This window comes from Protopterus annectens, chromosome 1.part2 (genome assembly GCF_019279795.1).
Source record: "Protopterus annectens isolate FY-2018-M chromosome 1.part2, PAN1.0, whole genome shotgun sequence".
In the NCBI taxonomy this organism is placed as follows: Eukaryota; Metazoa; Chordata; order Ceratodontiformes; family Protopteridae; genus Protopterus; species Protopterus annectens.
Window position 1 is genome coordinate 764,478,220 of NC_056727.1, and position 21,065 is coordinate 764,499,284.

The 21,065-nt window shown below is 37.8% G+C and overlaps 1 protein-coding gene across 1 annotated transcript in view; it reads left to right on the forward strand.

Annotated features, from left to right (window-relative positions):
- Positions 1–21,065, forward strand: part of GALNT14 (polypeptide N-acetylgalactosaminyltransferase 14) — a 3,768,866-nt gene that overhangs the window by 572,979 nt on the left and 3,174,822 nt on the right. The window lies entirely within an intron of this gene.

Genomic DNA, 21,065 nt, shown 5'->3' on the forward strand with positions numbered 1-21,065 from the left:
TTCCATGGCTTGGCATATTAGACTATTCAGACTTATGGGTTTGTAGTTTCCATGGTAGGTCGATGGTTCACTGTTGCGAAGAGGGATAACCATTGCCATCCTCAATTCTCTTGGTACATAGTCTGTTTTCAGGCTGTAGTTAAAAAGTGACTCAAGCAGTCCTGATGGTCATGTTTCACGCTATTTAGGAGGTAAAATGGGATACTGTCAGGTCCCACTGATGCTGTGTTTTCAGTCTTAGTGAGCGACCCTATGACCTACTTCCTACTGATAGTAGGGGTTTATGTTGGTAGGGATTGGTAGGTTGGTAGGGATGGAAATGGGGGTAAAGTTTGAGGTGAATTTGTTCGCCGTCAGATTCACTCTGTTACTCTGGTCATTGAAGCTGGTACCAGTTACCGTCAGTTCTGCACACTGTTGCATGTTACCTTTGAGTTTTTGGACATAGCTGAAGAAGGTCTTGTGGTTATCTTTAACCTCAGAAGCTATCTTGACCTTGTAATTGACCTTGTTGGATTTAATTAGTTCTCTTAGATTCCTGTTTATTTTTTTTAGTGAGCTGTTGTCATTATGAGAGCTGCTTTTTCTGACATTGGCCTTGGCTTTTTTAATTTTTGTTATATACCTTGAAAGGATTAGGATTCCAACAGTATGGTTTGTTTTAGGCTTACTTCTAGTAGGTACAGCAGCTATTTACATGTTTGTACAGTGTTTCTGTGAATAATTTTCCATAGGCTGTTGCAAACTCTGGGTTAGGCGGGGCATTGAATTTTGACAAACTATCACTTAATAGGATGTAGTTTGCCTCAGAATAGTTTCTAACTGTGACAGGTTTTGCTAAGTTTTTCAAGTTGATTTTTATTTTAAATGAGACAGCTTTGTGATCCGACCTCACCAGTGAGGATGTGACATGGGGGGACAGTGCTCTCCCATATTGGTAAGAGCAAGGTCCAGTATGCTTGAACGTCTGGTTGAAGTGCACACTTAACTGATCAAGAGCATTTGTGTTATAAAGTGCAGAAAACATTGTGCTTGCAGGTTGCAGGCAGTGAATGTTTCCCATAGGCAGTGTGTGCTTCCTAGAGGATAGCTCAAGAGCAATTATTAGAAAAAAAATATTATTGGCTATATGTGTTATTTCGGGATTTATGTCTAAATTAAAGGTGTTAACTTCAGTTGCAGCTCTAGGAAACTGTCATTTTAATTATGAACTGTAGATTCTAAACCAACTCATCTAGACTGCAGACAGGATATTTTGATTATTAAAATATAGTCTGTATGATGGGTAATTAAAGATAATTTACCACATGATACTTGACATTTTTTAAATGGCAGAAGTAGGAGTGCTAATGAGTATATAATTATTTATGATAAAGTTTTACTCTCATAAATAATCATAACCAAAAGCTTGTTCTTAAACTGTTTAATCAATATATTGACCAATGCACATCTTAAATGCAGTGATGTATACACATGACCTACTTCATGAATTTTATTTTTCATTTGCTGATTTTTCTGCCAGTTTTAATCCTATATAATGATGCTCTGAATAATTTACATTTAAAACGATGAAAGAGAAAATGAAAAGAAATCCAATTTAATTTAAAAAGTAAGAAATTTTCACTCAAATAAAACTTAAAAGTATATGTTTTCAGTGAAGATTTAGACAGGAGTAGTGAGGGAGATTCCCTTCCTTAATTTGAACGGAAGTTGTCCTTGGTTTGATTTAAAGGACATTCTGCAGTAGAACACGGCATATCAAAACATTTCTGTTGTAATGGTTTCACATGTGTGAAGTGCAATGAGGCATATCTGTACTGTCTGGCTCTTTAGCTGTTTGTAGGTTTAGCTCCAAACAAAGGAGACAAGTGGTGCAATGCCTCAAGCTAACTGAACCGAAATTATCTGTTGGTCCAAAAAAAAATATATAGGTATCATGCCACCTATTCTCTTCTAATCATCATACCAGTCAGAAGACCTTTGGAATACAAGGAGTCAAAAGTTCGGATGACAGAATCTATATGGCACTATCAGATATTTTGCAGGCCTTGAACTCGGTATTCTACAAACTGACACCCATTAGTCGGTTTCAGGTCAATAGAAATAACTTTGAGATTGTTTTACCCAAAGTTTTAAACAAACACCAAGCTCACTTCTCATCTAGAAACTTCATGAGGCTGCTTGACAATTGTTTGAAAATAAGGTCATTGTGTACCTATATGACTACTTCATGTAGTCTTTTTCCTCTGCAGTATTTTCTATATACTGAGAACCTGACATGTTTTGAATGTAAGTCAACAGCTGTGTGTTGAACACTGCTAGGATATTAGGATTTAGAGCAGAAAGGTATACGTAAATTGAGATCAAGGTCTTGTGGGGTTGGGTTAGACTGATTGTAACTAGACAGCAGCATCTTAATGACAGCATTATGTGTAACCTTTAGGAAACATTTGGAGAACATTAGGTCGTGCAAAGTAATGCCCATTTCTGTATTTTCACTATACTGTAAAAAGTGTATATATGAGTAAATTGATTATATACAGTATTCAGAGGTCTCAGAGGTAGTTTGAGCAGTATAACATAAGTTAAAGCAATTCATATGTTACACACATTTACACAGTAAGTCTATAGCTGAATCAATCACACAGACAGAATTGCTGTAATTTTATTAGTATATAATTTATTGAGTAAAAGTGCTTGCTTACAGAAAAAAGTTTGCTGGATATAGGTAGCCATTTTTACTGGGCATATAGCTGAGAAAAGTTTTCTTTAGGTTATGATACATATACAAGATTTTGTTTGCCTGTTCTGTGTGTGTGTGTGTGTGTGTGTGTGTGTGTGTGTGTGTGTGTGTGTGTGTGTGTGTGTGTGTGTTTGTGTGTGTGTGCGCGTGCGCACATGTGTATGCTTGGGTACTGGGTAATAAGATGCAATGTAGTGTACTTCTAGGGTGTTCATTGCAGTCTGGAAATTATAGGTGAGTAGATATGACTGATGACGTGCTCAATAAATAAGAGGTTGAGTATAATTATTAGTCATTCTTAGCAGTTGCACTTACAGTATTTAGGTCTTATCTGCACAAATAATCTCTGACTTATTAAAGGATCAGGTAGGATGGTCAGAGTAATGTCATTGGGTGGAGAATCGCATATATGTTGGGCTACCCATGGTTTAAAAGTGGTTGGGGTGAACCAAAAATGCTGTTACTTGATTAGCATGACGGACTATTCTAAGTCCAGCTTGTGGTCCAGTTCCCAGTGTCCTTCTGAGCAGAGTAGAATAAGGTAACGTGTACATAGGTCCCAATTTTCTCTCGTGGAGCAACTAACTATATAACTGTTTTGAAAATACTGGTAAAGGTAGGGGCACAGTGGGGGACGTAACCATGGCTGCTGCTAATTTGTACTTACAGCATTGCCTCTTATCAGATGCTTCTGAATGTATTTGAACTGGTTAAGGAGGTGTCTGAATTTTGTGTGTTGCTTGATTCCCTTGTTACATAAGTCATTGACATTTTACAGTGTATCCTTCTTTTTCAGAGGGCAGTTCTGCAGTCCTTACGGCTAAGAGATCCTTGTGACAAAGAGGGATACTGCCAGCACAGCTATATGGAATTTTGTACATAATTATATGTCTTTGGTGAATATCGAAATGATTTATATAAGATGCGTGTGTTACAAATGTATTACAATTGTACTTCATATGTATATCAGAATGCTCTGTACAGGTGTTTGTGCCGAGAAGATATTTTGTAGAGTGCTTGTGCTTGAAATGTATCCACAGTGAAACTGAAGGTTAACTCAGTCCAGCAAACTTTAGGAAAATATCTGAAATTAAATTACATTATAGGCTTGGCCAGAGACACAATGTCTGTACGAGGGAGCTTTTTGTATTGTCTTTAGGGTGAAATAATTGCTAGTCTTGAAATGTGGAGGAATCTAATTATTTTATGACTTCCAGCATCTGCCAAAGATGTGAGATCTATGTATTTTCATAGGTAGATGCTAAATACTGCCAAGCTTCCATCAGTGGGGGGTTTCATCTGGGAACTAGATTCAGATGACAAGAAATGATGGCATTCTGCAAGCTGTCCCAGCAGTAATATTTCAGATATTAATCTGAATACTATATACTATGGGCTTAAGCTTTGATGGCATACAGCTTGGCCCACAAGTGTATTTTCTGGATATTTATTTATTTATTTGCAGTTGGTTTACCAGGATAGTCCATTGGGCCAAAAGAACCCGTTTTCAATGGAGTCCTGGGGAGAAAAGCTCCAGCACATAAAAACTGAGTTACATACACAAGATAGCTAACTATTATTAAATTATACAAGTAGTGGGTAAAACATTTAGTTCAAAAGTCAAGAAGTATTCAAAAATACAATAAATGAATATTAATGTGATGTACGTGAGCTGAGACAATAAGGTGATAACATAGCAGAGTTGTGTTGGAGAAGGAGCACAACATTACATTACAGTGTAATTATTCAAGGAAACAAGCTTTGTTAGGTAAAGTTGAGCCTCAATGCATACAGGAGGTAGGATGACATATATTTATGAGGGGTGGGAGCAAGAACAATCCCATTGGGACCTAAGATGTGAATGAAGAGATTTTTTGAATACAGCTTAGATGGATTTACAACTAGTTTCCTTAGGAAATTTGAACATAGAAATGTATTTTTATATGGGAGTAGTTGTCACCCCAAACATTTGGTCAAGGTACTGCCTTATAATGAATTCTTACGGATTCATAGGCTATGTAGCCTTGATATGAGCACTGACAGAGAGACAGTAGAAGCAGAAGATATGCTTATTAAAAGAGGCTATGATGTTCAGTAGGTTAGGGAAGCTAAACAAAAAATCATAGACATGAGGTATTCTTCTAACCCCCAGGGATACTCTCATTATGCCCATGTTAGTGGGGAATATAAAGTTGGTACATGTGGAAACAAATCCACCAACACAGTTGGAAATAATGGGGACCAGAAGAAAGTTTTCTTGGAGACAACCTATAATGTTATAACTGAGGAAATGCTTAAACACGTAGTTTGTGGCCCTTGCTTCTAAGGGATAAAATTTTGAACTCTATATTACCTGACTTTGTGAGCATTGCATATAAAAGAGCTAGGAATGTGGCTGATATTCTGGTACACAACCAATTTTGTTTACCAGGTGTTAATGTTAGTCAGAATTTAAGCACAAATAAGGGCAGTGTTCCATGTGATGGCTGTTCCATCTGTCATTATGTAGTGAGTTTGTTTCCCTATATTAATGGTATTAAATTTACAGCTAGCTATGAATACAGTTATAATACTGAGGGGTGTATGTGCTGAGATGTGGATGTAATAAGTTCTACATAGGGGAAACGTATAGGAGTTTTAGGGTCTGGTTACAGGAACATATTAGGGACATAAAAAATAAAAACCTAGAGAGTCCCCTTGGGAGCCATTTCATGACAGCACACAATTCTGATCCTGATTCTTTTAGGGCTGTGTTCTGGAAAAATTGTGAGTTGCTATAGGTGAATGTGTGTCCTTAAAAAATAAACTTTTAAAAAAAGAAACCCTCTTGATTGTAAAGTATGGTGCTTTGGAGCCTCAAGGACTCAACGAGGAATGTAATTGGAAGTATGTGATTTAAAGTGTATGCTTAATTGATTAATTATCTTGTGCAATATGCTGTATTTAAGTAAAGAGTGTTTTGTAGTGTTTTTACTCTTGGAAGGCTGTGCAAGCCGAGGCGCTAAGTGTTTCATTAAAATTGCTTACTTCTTGGATCGGTGGTCTTGGTGGTATTTTAAAATTTTATTTTTTTCTTTTTTTAAGTTGTATTTATTAATTTGAGAAGTCTCTTAGAGAAGCACAGCATTCTGCATTATGTGTTGGACCTGACAACAGCAAGATCAACTCACCACATCTGCATTGCTGTATTGAAGTAAGTTACTAGGGAACAGTATAACTCTCTTAGACATAGTCAGGAATATAGTAAAGCTTAGTTTAAATGTTTTTCTTTATTTATTTGAGACTGTCTTGCAATGTTGGTTTAAATATTTCCTGTGGTTTTGAACTCTGACGTCACTGCGAATATATATATGTTTAGTATTGCCTTGTTCTTTTATTATTTATTATTAAATACATTTAAACCTTTCACTGTGGCTGTGTGACTGATCTGTGTAGAGATATATAAGTTTTGAGAGTGCTTTTATATTTATTTATGACACTGTGTGGGCCACTCCTAATAGCCTTGCTCTTGGTCAAGCTACCATTTGTATCAATATTAATATTACACAGTAAGATTGGACACCCTTTGTTAAGGGCCTTAATGTAGCTGATAAGGAGTTGACTGGTGGGAGTGGTAACTGCCTTATAGTCTGGGCAGAAGGGGCCATAGCTAGTCAACCTGTGCCAGCCTCTCCCAGGTGTGTGTGTGTGTGTGTGTGTGTGTGTGTGTGTGTGTGTGTGTGTGTATAAATCAAACTTCAAAGAATGTGTCAACTACTTGGGCAGGAAAACAAAGCACTGGTTAGACAGAAAGGGTGATGGTAGGTCTTGGCTTGGTCACTCAGCTGAGATCTCAACTGTATAGCGGTGCCAGTGGGGAGTCTTATTGGGGATCTGGAGAAAGAGGGAAAAACCAACCCTGGACTGACTGTGGTCTTTGTGAACTCTTAAGGGAAATTGCACTTAATGCAGAGAGCTGCATCTGGAAATACTGTGTGTTTATCTGTCATCCTCCCAGTATACATCCCCCACTGGTGCCAGTGGTGAGGATTGAGACTCCTTGATTACTGGCCCAGTGCTGGGTCGTCACAATCCTCACTTGATGAAGGAAGGTTAGCTTGTTAAGGGAAAAGGGATATATAAAAGTTTACAAGTTAGGAATGGAAGTATGTTGCTACCTTACACCATTTATAGTTCAGTCAGGGCTAGCATACAGTGCTGCAAAAGAAGCAATCCATAAAATACTGGTTCACATTTCTTGCCATGCCTTAGTCACGTGTTTCACTTTCAGCTGAAAAGTAAAGCCTCTTGCACATATGCCTGTGAATGTACAATGCTGATATTTTCACTAATAAACATATCCAGTTGCATTTTTAAGATTGAATCATCATTGCTGTCCTCACTAGAGCAGGCAAGATATTCCAGACCTTCACCACCTTACATTTGAACCACTTCTTTCTTGAATTCTGATGACATTCTAGTCTTTTATCCCTGTTTTTCAAGTTGGTATTGTTGCAAATTATTAGGCCTTTCTTCTCAAATAATTGCATGTCTTTAAATGTGTTGCACACTATATCATATCACCTCAGTACAGCACAGTTACATAAGTCTTATTTACCTGTAACATTAGATTTTTCATGTAACACACTGCCTTATTGGCATTCAGGTAGTAGTTCCCTGCTACCTTTCCTCCATCAGTCTATCAAAGCTCAGAATCCCTCCCACTGCCTGTCTGTAGGTGTGATGAACCAATCACCTGGCAGTAAGGGACTGGTTTACAGACCCACAGACAGGACCCATTTAGTTTTCTAGGGTCCAGCAAGATGAGAAGATAGAAGCACAAGCTTTGAAAACACCTACCATTCCAAACCAAAAAACACATACACACAACAGTAAAGGCCACTACAACCCCAACAACAAACTATATACACCCAAAGAGGGGGATGGCAGGTGGGTACTGTCAGTATGGTAATGTATTGTACAAACATCTGCAGTTCCAGGTAATTAGGACTTACACGGCTGTATTATGTTTAACAAACACACTGCCTTACTGGCTTAAATGTAGATTCCCAAATCTTACCCAGCCTGGGAGGAGGAAGGATAAGGATCCAGGAGCCCCTGGAGACTGGTCCTAACGAAGCCTGCTCTGGATGTATTAAAGACATCCAGCTTGTAGCGCTTCATAAAAGTATGGACCAAGGACCAAGTTGCTTCTTCTATAATTATAGAGCCCATTCCTTTAGAGTACACCACTGAAGAGGAAGAGGCCCTGGTGGAATGCACCTTTATCTTGGCTGGATTTGCCTTGCCATGTTGAGTGCAACAAAAAACAATACTAGAGGACAATTAATGAGCAATGGCTTATTTAGAGTCAGGTTGGCCCTTTTCGCCTTGTGTAAGGAATAAAAACACCTTCAGCCTTCCTGATTGCTTTCCTTCTGTCAAGGTAGCACCTGAAAAGCTGGTGCACACTCAAGGTATGCAGTATCCTCTTTCTCTCTTATTCTTAGGCTCTAGGAAGAGCACCAAGAACATTAATAGACTGAATGAGAGTGAGCTCTGAGACCAATTTCAGCGAGAAAGACAGGCTAGTGCATAACACCGCTTTGTGTCTGTGGAAACTCAAGTAATGTTGTCCCAGTATGAGTGCTTGTCTCTCAGAGAATTGCTTTGCAGATGTCATGGCAATAGGCAAAATAATTTTCCACATTAGGAGCTTCACATCAGCCTAGGCAGTATGTTCAAAAGGTGGTAAGGTCAAGTTTTCCAGAACATAGTTGAAATCTCACAAAGGAGGAATTTGCTTGCTAAGGTGTCTCATACTCAAGACTGAATCATCCAGGCTGCCAGTTGTAGTTGCTCCAACTTTGGTTGCACTAGTCACCCATGAGACTTTGTGAGAAAATCCAGAGTGTGAGGAAGTCTTTGGTAATTGCCATTGGCCATTTCCATTATAAGGGAGAATCAAGGTTGCTTAGGCCAATAGGGCAACACCACAATGATATTTGGTATTTCTTTCTAAATTTTCAGTTCACCCTGAGCGGCAGAGATCCCATAATGGAAGAGTTTTCTTGCGAGAGGTTCTCATAGCTAATACTCCTTTTGTGAACTGTTTTACCGAAAGAGAAGAACAAAGAGAGGAATGCATTGGCAGACAAGGAGAGACAGCCGCTAAATGCACCTTAACGGATGCATACGATAAGCCACCCTGAAGTAGCTCATGCAAATATTTCAAGACCAGAGAGATGTTAATGGACCCTCTAAGATTATCTAGTATCAGGTTTTCTGGTCTCCTTTAACATCTGCAGCAAGTCCTCATGAAACAGTGCCAAAACGGAGTCAAGATTGAATCATCCAGGACTGGGAGTTTGGAGGCAGGACTTTAAGGAGAATAACAGTAATCATACAGAATATTATATCTGTAAAGTAGCAGAAAGTATCCTAAGAACTAAGCCAACACGGGAATAGAGAAAGTAGATTCTGCTGATAGGGGTGACTGCAATTAGGGATACAGACAACAGGCAAGAGGGTGACAGAATTTATTGGAGAAAACTGGCAAAGGAACCAGGGTATTGGGAGCAAATAGCTAGAGAGGGAAAGATAATAGAATGGGAAGATGCTAAGAATATGTTCAGACTGCAGCTTAGAGATTGCCTTCCCTATCAAGGACTGTTATTAGAATATAGGCAAAGAGAAAGAAATAGAGGGGTCCTAAGCAAACCACCAGCACTGGTAGAGTTTTTAATAAAATCTAGAACAGAAGCTGCCATTACAAAGGTATAATTAGTAGAACATATAAGATACTTCATGATAAAAGAATAAATCAGAGGAGGTTTGAAAGGATTGGGAAGAGAGACTGGATAAGCAATTCACAAAGTAACAACGGGAGGCTATATATGTCTTCAAAATATGCAAGAAAATCTAGAAGATTTAAGATTTTTGCTTGGAAATGTTTGCATAGATATTTTTATACCCCAAGAAGACTCCAGAAAATTGTCCCTCACATAGACAGCAAATGTTGGAGATGTGACGGAGAAGAAAGAGGTAACTGAGAACATATTTTCTGTGGGTGCACTGAGTTGGCAGACTCCAAGGATTCCCTGCGGGATGAACTGTCAGAGATGCTGGGTGGTCAGCTTGGTGTGATGAGGGAGATGATTTTTCTGAGTTATGATACAGAATCGGAATTGCCTAGACATGTTAATGCCTTACTGTGTCTAATTATGGTGGCTGCCGAAAAAGGAATTACTAGAAAATGGAAATCAAAATCTAAACCAGCTATACTGGAAGTAGTGAATATAGTAACAGGGATAAAACAACTGGAATTGAGATCTTTAGAAAAGGATAGGAACAAACTAGAAACAATACTATATGGGAGGAATGAGGTTTAAAATAAGGCAGGACTTAAATGAGCTATGTAATGTTTGACTGAAAATTATTGGGCAGATTATAAGCGATGTATAATGTTTGCAACTGGGAATGTGTCAGTATGGTTTGTATTGTAAAATGCTTGCAACTAGGATTGTATCTGTGTGGACTGATTTAATTTATATTAATGTATGATTGATTGCCTGTTTCATAAGTGATGGTTTAATAAATAGGTTTCTTGTTTAAAAAAAGGGGGCAGGAACTGAATAATTTTTGTAATGTTGCTTAGGTTATTTGATATATAGCAATATGTATATGTGAATTATAATGTGTGTAAACATGAACTTGTTAATACAGTTTGATTGCTTTTGTATAAATGTAAATTTACCTATGTCACAAGTGATAATTCAATAAAGGTGTTTTAAAAAAAAGATTGAATCTTCCAGGCAGAACATATTCGAGATGCCACAAAGGAGGAATTTGTTTGCTAGGGGGTCTCATAGTCAAGACTGAATATTTCAGACTATTTGTAGTTGCTCCACATTAGGGTGCACCAGTTGTCCCTGAAACCTGAGACTGTGTGAACTGCCTTGACGCTAACTTTTGAGACAGGGCACCCAGTAGGGGACTTGGGAAAGATGGTTGCTGCGCTTCAGCATAGTCCTAGGTTGGAGGGAGGGATTATCCTTTTTGGGAAAGCAACCTCTCTTGTTAAGTTTGGCAGAGCTCTCTTCTTGCCATTTCTTTTTGATACCTTAACTTTTGTTTAGCTGGGACTTCTGTTTATTAGGCCGCCAAAAATTGTCCTGCTTAATGGAAAGAAACTTGGGAATGTAGAACATTTTAGTCATCCCCTGCATCATTTTTCCTCTGCCATTCCATTGTTTAAGGATCTGATTAGCTACTGTACCAAACACGCAAACAGAATCAAGTGGAGCCTAGATAATCTCATTTTTTAACTCAATACTAAATACTGGCTGCAGGGTCTCCCTCTAAATAGCAATCTACAGACTGTTTCTATAGGGATACTATTCTGAACACTGTACTTAGAAAATTACAGTATTTTCAGTTACACTTATTAAAGCGTAAAGTACATGTCATGAATTTTCTGGACTTTTATTAAGTGCAATAAAACTGTGGTTTTATCCTGGTGTGAGCGGTTTCTTGTACTTTTCGTGGTTTGGATCTTATTACTTTGTACATGTCATGAATATTTCCCAACTTTAACACTTCTCTTACTGTGGCACTAGAAAACTGAAAGTGTTCTGCTTGTAGGTCTGAAAGGGAGTCCCTGTGATCTCTGGTGATTGGTCCATCACACCCACAGACAGACAGGAGGAAAGGTTGTGAGCTTTGGTAGAATGCAAGAGACAGTATAGCAAGGCACTACTACCCATATGCCAGTAAGGCTGCGTGTTTGTGGAACATTATATAAAGCAGTGGTGCACAAACTTTTTGTGGGGAGGGACACTACATGGATTCTTAATGCATCTGCGGGCCACCTCAAAACATAGTAAGTTGTTACGAGTTAACAATAGGTACAGGTGACTGGCATTTTTACTTAAGACAGCAGTCATGAAATTGCCTGTTTTCTACATTAACTTTGCATTTAACTTTATTCTGGCTTGCAGCCATGACTTATTACAAACTCTTGCAGAACGTTACTTTTGTTTACAGACTACAAGTTATAAACAAGAAAGAGTAGTTACTGCCGTGGCTAAAAGTGTGTGCAGCTGCAGTCAATTAAGTAAGTAAACACGTGCTGGAATGTTTGCCTGACTGGAGTAAGGCATAGCATTTTTTCACTTTTTAAAAAAAAATTTGGTTACTTTCTGGGGGCTGGATGGCATTACGTGGCGGGCCAGATTTGGCCCCCCGGCCCTGACGTTTTTGCATCACTGGTATAAAGTGACCCAGTAGCTACAGCTTTAGTTAATCCTACTGCTGATAAACATTTAGTTAATTCCAGTCATATTCTTTCTGATAAGAATGTGAAAATTATTGATCTGCATGGGAAAAAAGTGTATGCCTCCACATCTTTGATTTTCAGAATTTTGAATTGTCAGGCTCATATATTAAATTTTATTCTGAATATTTGTGATAGTATGAGGAATGTTTTGTCTGTAGTTTCTTCTTGTGAGAAAAAAATCTGCTTTAAATAAGTGAGTTTGTTCAATTGTGTAAGTGACTACTCCTTGTTTACAGTGTGTGTATTACTTAGTTGATGCTTATTCCAGGGCAATGGCCAATGGTACTGTTTTGAGGAGGGGTGCCTGGCTGCATTCTCAGAACCTTCCAAATGATGTTAAAAATGTTTTGGTCCCTACACTGCAGAGGTGATCAAAAAGTGTGATGAAAGGGTTAAGTTGATGCAGGAAATCTCTACATATTTTTCAGTCATCCTGTTCCTAATTTTCTAGCAGATTCTCTAACCCCTTATCTAGCTTTGGAAAAAAACAAAATAAACATTCTCAACAAAATGCAGGTATGCAGACATTTAAGAAGAAATGGCAAAGGGGGGGGGGGTTAAAAAAATCCTGTAATTCCCCCCAAACCAAGGACATTCCAACAAGTCAGAATGACTGTTCAAGGAACTTTGTTCTCCTGTTCCACACTGGCATTCCCCTTTCCCTTCAAGACAGTATGTATCTCTTCTCTTTGGCAACAGATAGTTTCAGGCAAATGGGTACTGAAAATCATTCATCAAGGTTACAGATGGCGGTTGGAGGAAATTCCTTCTTTCTAGGAGGTAATTCCTCATCCACCAGACCAGACACTTTTATTTCCACTTGTCTTTCTTCACATGCTGTCCCAGGGAGTGATAGAACCAGTTCTTCCTTCACAGGTGGGGGAAGGGATTTTATTCAAGGATGTTTTTGGTCCCAAAGAAAGAAAATGCTTGGAGATCAGTTCTTGGGTCTTCCTTTCCCCAGCACGATAGTGCCCAAGTTCAAAACAATGTCCCTTCACAGTCTGTTACTTCTTCTACCTTATTTAAGTTTCCTAATAACACTAGATTTAAAATATGCTTTTTATCACATCCCTGTTCATCCAGACTTCAGGTGTTTGTTAGGGTTTTGTGTGTCTGGATCACATTATCAGTTCTCTGCCTTACACTTTGGAATACCTACTGCACCGAGAGTGTTCACAAAGTGTATAGCTCCAGTTATGACTTATTGCAGGCAATAGGGTATCCACATTTTTCCATATTTAGATGACTTGCTTATTTTTGCAGTCTTTTTTAAAGTGTCAGGAATCTCTCAGTTAGGTCAGAGATCCTTTATACAAGCTATGATTCCATGAGAACATTCTCTTTTGACTCCTTCACACAGGACTTGTGTTCCTGGAGTGTCAGCTATACACCTCAGTTCAAAGAAACTTTCTTTCTTAAAAAAACAGATATATATCTAGATCTATTTCTAATTTTTTCCACTCAGATTTCAGTCACTGTGAGGGAATACATCAGGATTTATGGCATCATGACATCTGTGATTCTCTACCCCTGGCAAGACTCCACATGAGAAAGATACAGTGGTATCTGAAGTCTCTTTGGTCCAAGCACCAACATCCTTTGTCTTTTCAAATCTCAGTACTGGGGTTTGTCAGAAGATATATCACTTGTTGAAGACAGCAAATATGTATAAATCATGGTCTTGTTTTCTCCCTTTCTGTTTGAAAGCAGTCATTCACCACAGATGATTCAGACTTTGCTTGGGAAACAGCTTCAGGAGGGTAAACGTGCAAGGTGTGGGACTTCTGGGACAGACGCAAGCACATAGATATAGAAGAGATGTGTGCCCTGATCAAGGCACTTAACTCTCTGAATCATCTTTGGTCCCCGGTATTTCTTTAAGTTGTTACAGACAATGCCATAGTCATGTGGTACGTCAACAAGCAAGGGGAAAAACAGGTTGTGCCCCCTTTGCAGAGTAGCCATGCTGGCTTGGAATATAACATCACAGCACAGTCTCACTTTACAGATATCCTGTATTCCATCAGAGCAAAACTGTGTGGCAGGAAAGTTGAGCAGGACAAGGACAAACCCTCATGAATGGAAACTAGATCTTCCAAGATTTAAGTCTACCATGATTTGATCTAGCTGTGGGTATTTCCTCATGTTGTCTTCTCTCTGAACAACCAGCTGGCAAGATTCTGCTCCAGGACCCCATGCAAGGAGGCTTGGAGGACAGATGCCTTTCCTTTTCCTTGGACAGGAATTTTCCTGTATGCTTTTCCACCCTTTCCACTGATATTCAGGGTTCATCTGGGGATTCAGGAGGAATCCTTCAAGATATATATATATATATATATATATATATATATATATATATATATATATTTGCTGTGCCTGGCATTGTCCTTTCAAGGCTCAGCCTCTGTCTGTCTGTCTCTCTCTCTCGCTCTCTCTCTGTCTCTCTGTGTAGACATGAAGGCTTTGATTGTCTTAGCACCTAAACCTTTCTTTTTAGATAGCTCATCTCAAGCTGACTGACTGTTTAGGCACTTGAAAGATGTTTTGAAGCTTTGGAAGCTGGTTTGCTATTATAATTATTGACAAGATTTAACCACCTATAGCTAAGGCTACTGCAGCAGTGATCATCTGAACATATACTGTTGTGGTAAGTTTACTTATACAACTGTATCTTCTATTTCTCTCAATCTGAAATCTTAATACTGTACTTCCTTGTTCTGAAATGGCCTGCTCTGTTTACCCTGGGTAACATCTGCACTTTTACCATGCACCTCTAGGAATTGATATTGTCTCAGAATCTAAAACTGCTGCACACATAATTTGTGATTCAGTTAGCCTTTTTCCCCAGGATAGTCTCAGGACCATCATTAACCAAAATTTCAGTAATTTACTTCATCACAGTTGTTTCTGACACTACCATCACCTTTATATTGCCTATTTCATTACTATTCTGAATCAACAGGCCCCCAAGTTCCAAGAGCAGAGGAATTCCCTTGGTTTCCTAACTAACATTCCCCTTGTTGGTACAAGTAATGTACTTTGAATCTAATATATGGTTTACCAAAATGTTATTATAATTATAATATACAGATATGATTATTATTACTGTTGCATCATCACTGGAGGAAACCATCTCTAGAATTTCTGTCATTCACAAATACAGGAAATGTAACCCTGGAAGGAAGCAGTATTAGTTTGATAACATTAAATTACATAATACAACTAACTGAGTAAAATCGTATCTAATGAGCAGAGCAGAGCAGAGGCACGGCTTTCTGTTACACTTATAGGATATCACATGCCTTCATCATCATTTCTAAGAATAAAGTGAAATACTAAGTCATGACAGAGAGCAACACTACAGAAAATGAATGGTTCTGTCAAAGAACTGCTACTCTTTCTAGGAAAGTAGCGTGATATATTAGTCCTTTCGTATATCACACCACATGCTAAAAACATCTGTAATGTAAACATAATATTCTCTGATGTCATGTGGTTTAAGATGTAAATATTGAGATGTTTTTATTGACAGGATTTTCCTGTTGTACTCTGCACTACTGCATTTCTTTTTGAAGCCCCACTCTGAGTCAGTGATTAGCCAGTGGTCTGCAAACAAAGTGATACAACGATTTAAGACGTACGTGATACTCTGAATTACAATATTATTTTTCTGCCAGAACGACCTTATCTGGGTCTATCTTTCTTCTGTACAGCATTTGCTGCTATGTCTGTACTTGGTGGTCATCAGGCTGTGTAAATGCCAAGTTCTGATTTCTTACAGGATTGCAAGCTGTGAAATTGTTAGCAACAATGGCTGATATTCCAAGAGCTGTCATTTAGTACAGAACTGACCTTTTTTTCTGGAGGTGGGAGGTTTAGAGAGCTTCAGTCACTTAAACCGTGGAACAAATGATTTTTCCAGTCATCCTGTTCCATTGTCTTGACAGCTACATTTAATCTTTATAATGTGAATCCCAAGTTGCTGATTTATATGTTTTCCTTTTGTTTTATAATAGTCTATATAAATTAATTTGTCAGAGAACTGACAGAACTATGTTAAACAGCTTGCCATTCAAGCTACAAAGCTCAGTGGTGTATATGGGTTTAGTGACTTGGAAACAAAAATGTTTTTGTCCTTTAGCTGTGTGACAAATTAAACAACTTTCACATGTAACCTGCATATGCAGAAAGAAACCTGCTGAACAAGGTTGTGTATATAGGCTGCTTGAATACAATTTTAATTGTGTTATTATTTTTAATTGTGAAAAAATAAAAAATAATAATATAAGATAATGTCAGCTAAACATACATACACTATACTTCACTGTTTTAAGCTTGCATATGCTGCATTTTCCTTACGGTTAATTTTATCACAGATTATAGCTTGGTAGTTTAACATTTATTTTGAAGCTTAATGGGTACAGTCACTTGTCTTGGTCATAGCAAATACTTGAAATACAGACAGAACAGTACTCATAAAACAGTTTTGACTTATACTGAAGTCAGCAACTCAGATAACTGGAAATATTCATGCTTGTGAAGAACACTTGCTGAATGTTGTAATGGTTAAATTGACATTTTTAAACTATGTCATTTATCAGTGTAAATGAGTTATATTGATCAAAGCCAGTTTAAGCTGTGATATATTTCACTTTGGCCCAAGTCTGTGAGGGAAAAAGCTTTAACAACAAAGTGACTGCTTTGCTGCTTTTGTCTTCTGCCTCGGCCTGCTGTACAGTAAATAAACATCACAACTACACATGCAGTTGCTAGATTTACACACTCTACTCGTAAATTTGTTATGGATTTCCCAGTTGACCTCCAGATCTTACCTCACAATTGTCCATATTTTCTGAGAATGTCCAGCTTTTTTCCTGATATTTTCAGTTTGTTACTTATAAAATTTGTGGTTTTCGGGATTTTTGTGGCAAATCACTGAGGACTGAATTAATTGAATAATGACAGGCATTTAAATTTCAGACTTCATATCCTTCAGAAAATACATGATAATACATATTTTATTCTAGCAACTTTCTAAGTTTATAACTGCTGTATTTAAAATTTGCCCCTATTGGTGGTGCTTTGCACCCCCATTATTTCTGGCTTTGTCCAGATTTTTTTGTGCTAAGAGTTTGAGAGGTATGCTCCAGATATTTGTACCACATCAGCAGCTAAGAAAATATGCTTTCTGCAGTTTTGCAAGCAGTCATTTGTTTGTACAATGCTTCATGTAATGTAAAGTATTTTATTTTTTACTTATTTACATTTTGTTGACCAGGTTGACCCTAATGGGCAGTGCTCATTTCCAGAGGGTAACCAGGTACAGCAAGATACACAGTAAAAACAATGTATAAACAGTATTATAAAACGACCCTCCCCATTAATATTCCAAAACGTGCACGCTGATTGGTCAGAGTGCACGTTGTAAATCAGACATATACTAATGGAAAAAGATCTGGTCGCCCGGACTTTTTCCATTAGTATAAGTCTTTTTTTACAGCAACGGAGAACGCAAGATCTCCGTTGCTTTTTAGACACTGTCTTGCTATGTTAAAGGAGTTTAACATAGTGAGACAGCTTTAGAAAAAGTAACGGAGAAATTCCTTTCTTCGTTGCTTTTTTTAAAGCTGTCTCGCTATGTTAAACTCCTTTAACATAGCAAGACACTTTCTAAAAAGCAACGGAGATCTTGCTTTCTCCGTTGCTTCCACCCACAGCTCTGATGTGCTGCATAAGCATACACTTGCACAGTACATCAGAACTGCCGCAGAATAAGAGGTGGCTGCAGAGGGGCAGCAAGGAGGCATTATACAATGCCATTATTTAAGAAAAGTAAGTATTTTTTTTCTTAACTAATGTCATTGTATAATAGCAATAACCCACTTCTGGGTATGGGTAATGCTGGATTTATCCATGGTTGGTGTGGTTTGCTCACGAGAGTGAAGCCCGAGTGGCCAAACAAAGACAACCATGGGTAAATCCAGCATTACTCACACCCAGAAGTGGGTTATTGCTATAATAGTACACATCCTGAGGTAAAATGGAACATAACATTTCATAATCAGTGTTACTGAAATAGCATTGTTGTATTACAGAACTATTACGCAAACTCTGTGGTGTTCAAAAAGTAAATAAAGATGCTAGATAGAGAGGACTCTTGTACAGTAGAAGGGTTGAAAATGAGTAGTAGGGATAGAATGAGGTTAGTGGAGGAAATGGTAGAGTAGTAAGTAGTGCAATACCACAGAAAAAAACTAAAAGAAAAAGAGTGTGTGAGGTTGTCACTAATAGGTGTATCACCACTGAAAGCAGGTGTGCTGAAGTAGTGTAACCTTGAGTTGAAAAGGAAACTGACTGAACTGGGATACATCAAGATTGGTTGCATTTGTAACAGAATAGTACTATTTGTAGGTGGGACCTTTACCCTTTTTAAAAGTAGTAGGATTATGTAGTAAGCACAATTCTAATGGAAGTGAATTCCAGGGTCTGGATTGGAAATTGGAGGGTGCCTTATCCCTAGTTACCCTTCAGTTGAATGGCATAGTAAAATGAATGTGATTATGAGACTTCTTATAGACTAGTGGTCTGTGTAATGTTTTAGATGGGAGTGTACCAGCAGTCAGGACCGACCTTTTGCATAGTCCATTTGGGTGATAGCCTGTGGCATTGTGCTTCTAGCTCTTTCTGTATTTATTAATTTGTTTTAGAGCAAAGAAATATGGTGTTTCTTTACTCTAAAAATAAATAAATAAACAAGGAGCTCCTATTAAAACAAAATGCTTTTACAGCATAGTGCATGCTCTGAGGGTGTGCTCCAGTTACCTTGACCATTCAAGTCTTGACACCTTATATTTGGATGTTACAAAGTTATGGAGACCTTGTAGCATTCAAATGTGTTAGCCAAGCCATGCAAATCATGCCACTTAACTTCTGTGCTCAGTAATTCAGGAGGATTTGCATCAAAATGCATTCTTTAACAATAAGATATATGAATCTCTAAAGTGTGGCTTTACTGACCGTTTGTAATCTTTACCAGTTTATCAGTAAATCAAAATTTTACAAGGGACAGGTATAAATATGAGACAAACTCGGAAACATTTTTCAGAACTTTTGCCAGTTGAAAAGAAGGCACAAAGTGAAGGCACAAGTGATGAACTAAGTATTATCACTACTATTGTTTTTTTATAAAGATGCTGGCAGTGATCCAACCACATATTGTAGGCATCATGTTTTATATGTTTCATGAAGCTACAGAACAAAGCAGAAAATAATGAGACAGGGTGGGGAGAGCAAAGACTCAAAATCAGGAAGAAATTTTAAATATGATTCTAATTTACTTAAAATGTTAAAAAACGAAGTAGAGAAGAAACCACACGGTAGCACAAAACGAATGATTAAGCGCTTTTCGTTTATTCCAATAAAAACCTTCTTCAGATCAAGTAAAACAAAAATTCACAGTTTAAATACTCTCTGGGCTAATACTTACAAAGTCAATTAACTACTTAAAGTGAAAGCTGACTTACAAAACACGCCCTATTTAAGAACACAACTAGACTGATGACTGCTTTTAGAATGAAAGTAAAAATCCAAGTAGTCGGACTAAAAGTACAATTAGCGTTGTCTATAAAAAATGTGCATATCTAGCCTGCTACTAAGCTAATAAGGCAAAAAGGTAATAATTGCAAGTGCGTGAAAACTCCGCTGATGTTTAAAAACTGAGTTAATACAAATACCTATGTTGTGCACTAAGCTGTGTATGTTTAAGCACATCAAGTGTACAAAACATAATTGGTAAAAAATAATTGGTAAAAAATAGTAATGTACCAAGGTAAAACTACGAATTCTCAGCAAAAAAGTATATATAATACTCAGCAAAAAATACTGAAGCAAAAGGTAAACATAAGGTCACTGAACCGAGGTGCTCAAAAACATTAGAATAACTGCGTCATACTAGTATGGAAAATAATGTGACACAGCTTACCTATTGAGGCTCCTAAGTTTGAGAACACTACTTAAAGAACAGTTCTCATTTAGACCTGGTGAACTATAAGCATTGAGTCTAATTTGCCAAAACAGCTCTCGCTCTTCTAACTTAAGTGGGAGAGGGGCACCCCTGAAATCCTGTGTAATTTGGTCAATAATCAGAAATTTAAACATGTGGTTGGGATAAACTGAAATATGTTTTGCTAGTGCGTTATCAAGTTTCTGCTTCCTGATCGCATAGGTATGTTCATGAATGCGGTCACGTAGGCATCGTTCTGTTTTGCCCACGTAGAAAGCTGTACAGGTTTGACACATAGCTAGATAGATCACCATTCTTGAATTACAGTTAGCTCTTAGGTTCAACTTATATTCATAGTCATGAACTTTAAATCTATTAGATTCCAAGGTGTATTGGCAGAAATTACACGCCTGGCATTTAAACATGCCAGCTGTCATTGGTTTTTTAATATTATGTCGTTCAAGGACATGTACTTTTAGTCCGACTACTTGGATTTTTACTTTCATTCTAAAAGCAGTCATCAGTCTAGTTGTGTTCTTAAATAGGGCGTGTTTTGTAAGTCAGCTTTCACTTTAAGTAGTTAATTGACATTGTAAGTATTAGCCCAGAGAGTATTTAAACTGTGAATTTTTGTTTTACTTGATCTGAAGAAGTTTGTTTATTGGAATAAATGAAAAGCGCTTAATCATTCGTTTTGTGCTCGTGTGTGGTTTCTTCTCTACTTCGTTTTTTAGTAGTTTGTTTTGCCTGTTTAGTTTATAAGTTTGTTTTATGGCATTGGAGAAAGATTCCCACAGTTTAAGCACATCTTTGGACAACATTCCTGAAGTTTTTAGGACTGTTGCTATCAGCAATGATCAACCAGCTGGAGGTGTTACCGAACCCAGTAACAACAACCAAGTCCTGACCACTTTGATGGCATGACTAGACTTGCTTTTTGGCCGTATGGAGAACCTTGAACGGCAAATGAAGACAACTAAGACTCCTCCTCTTAACACATC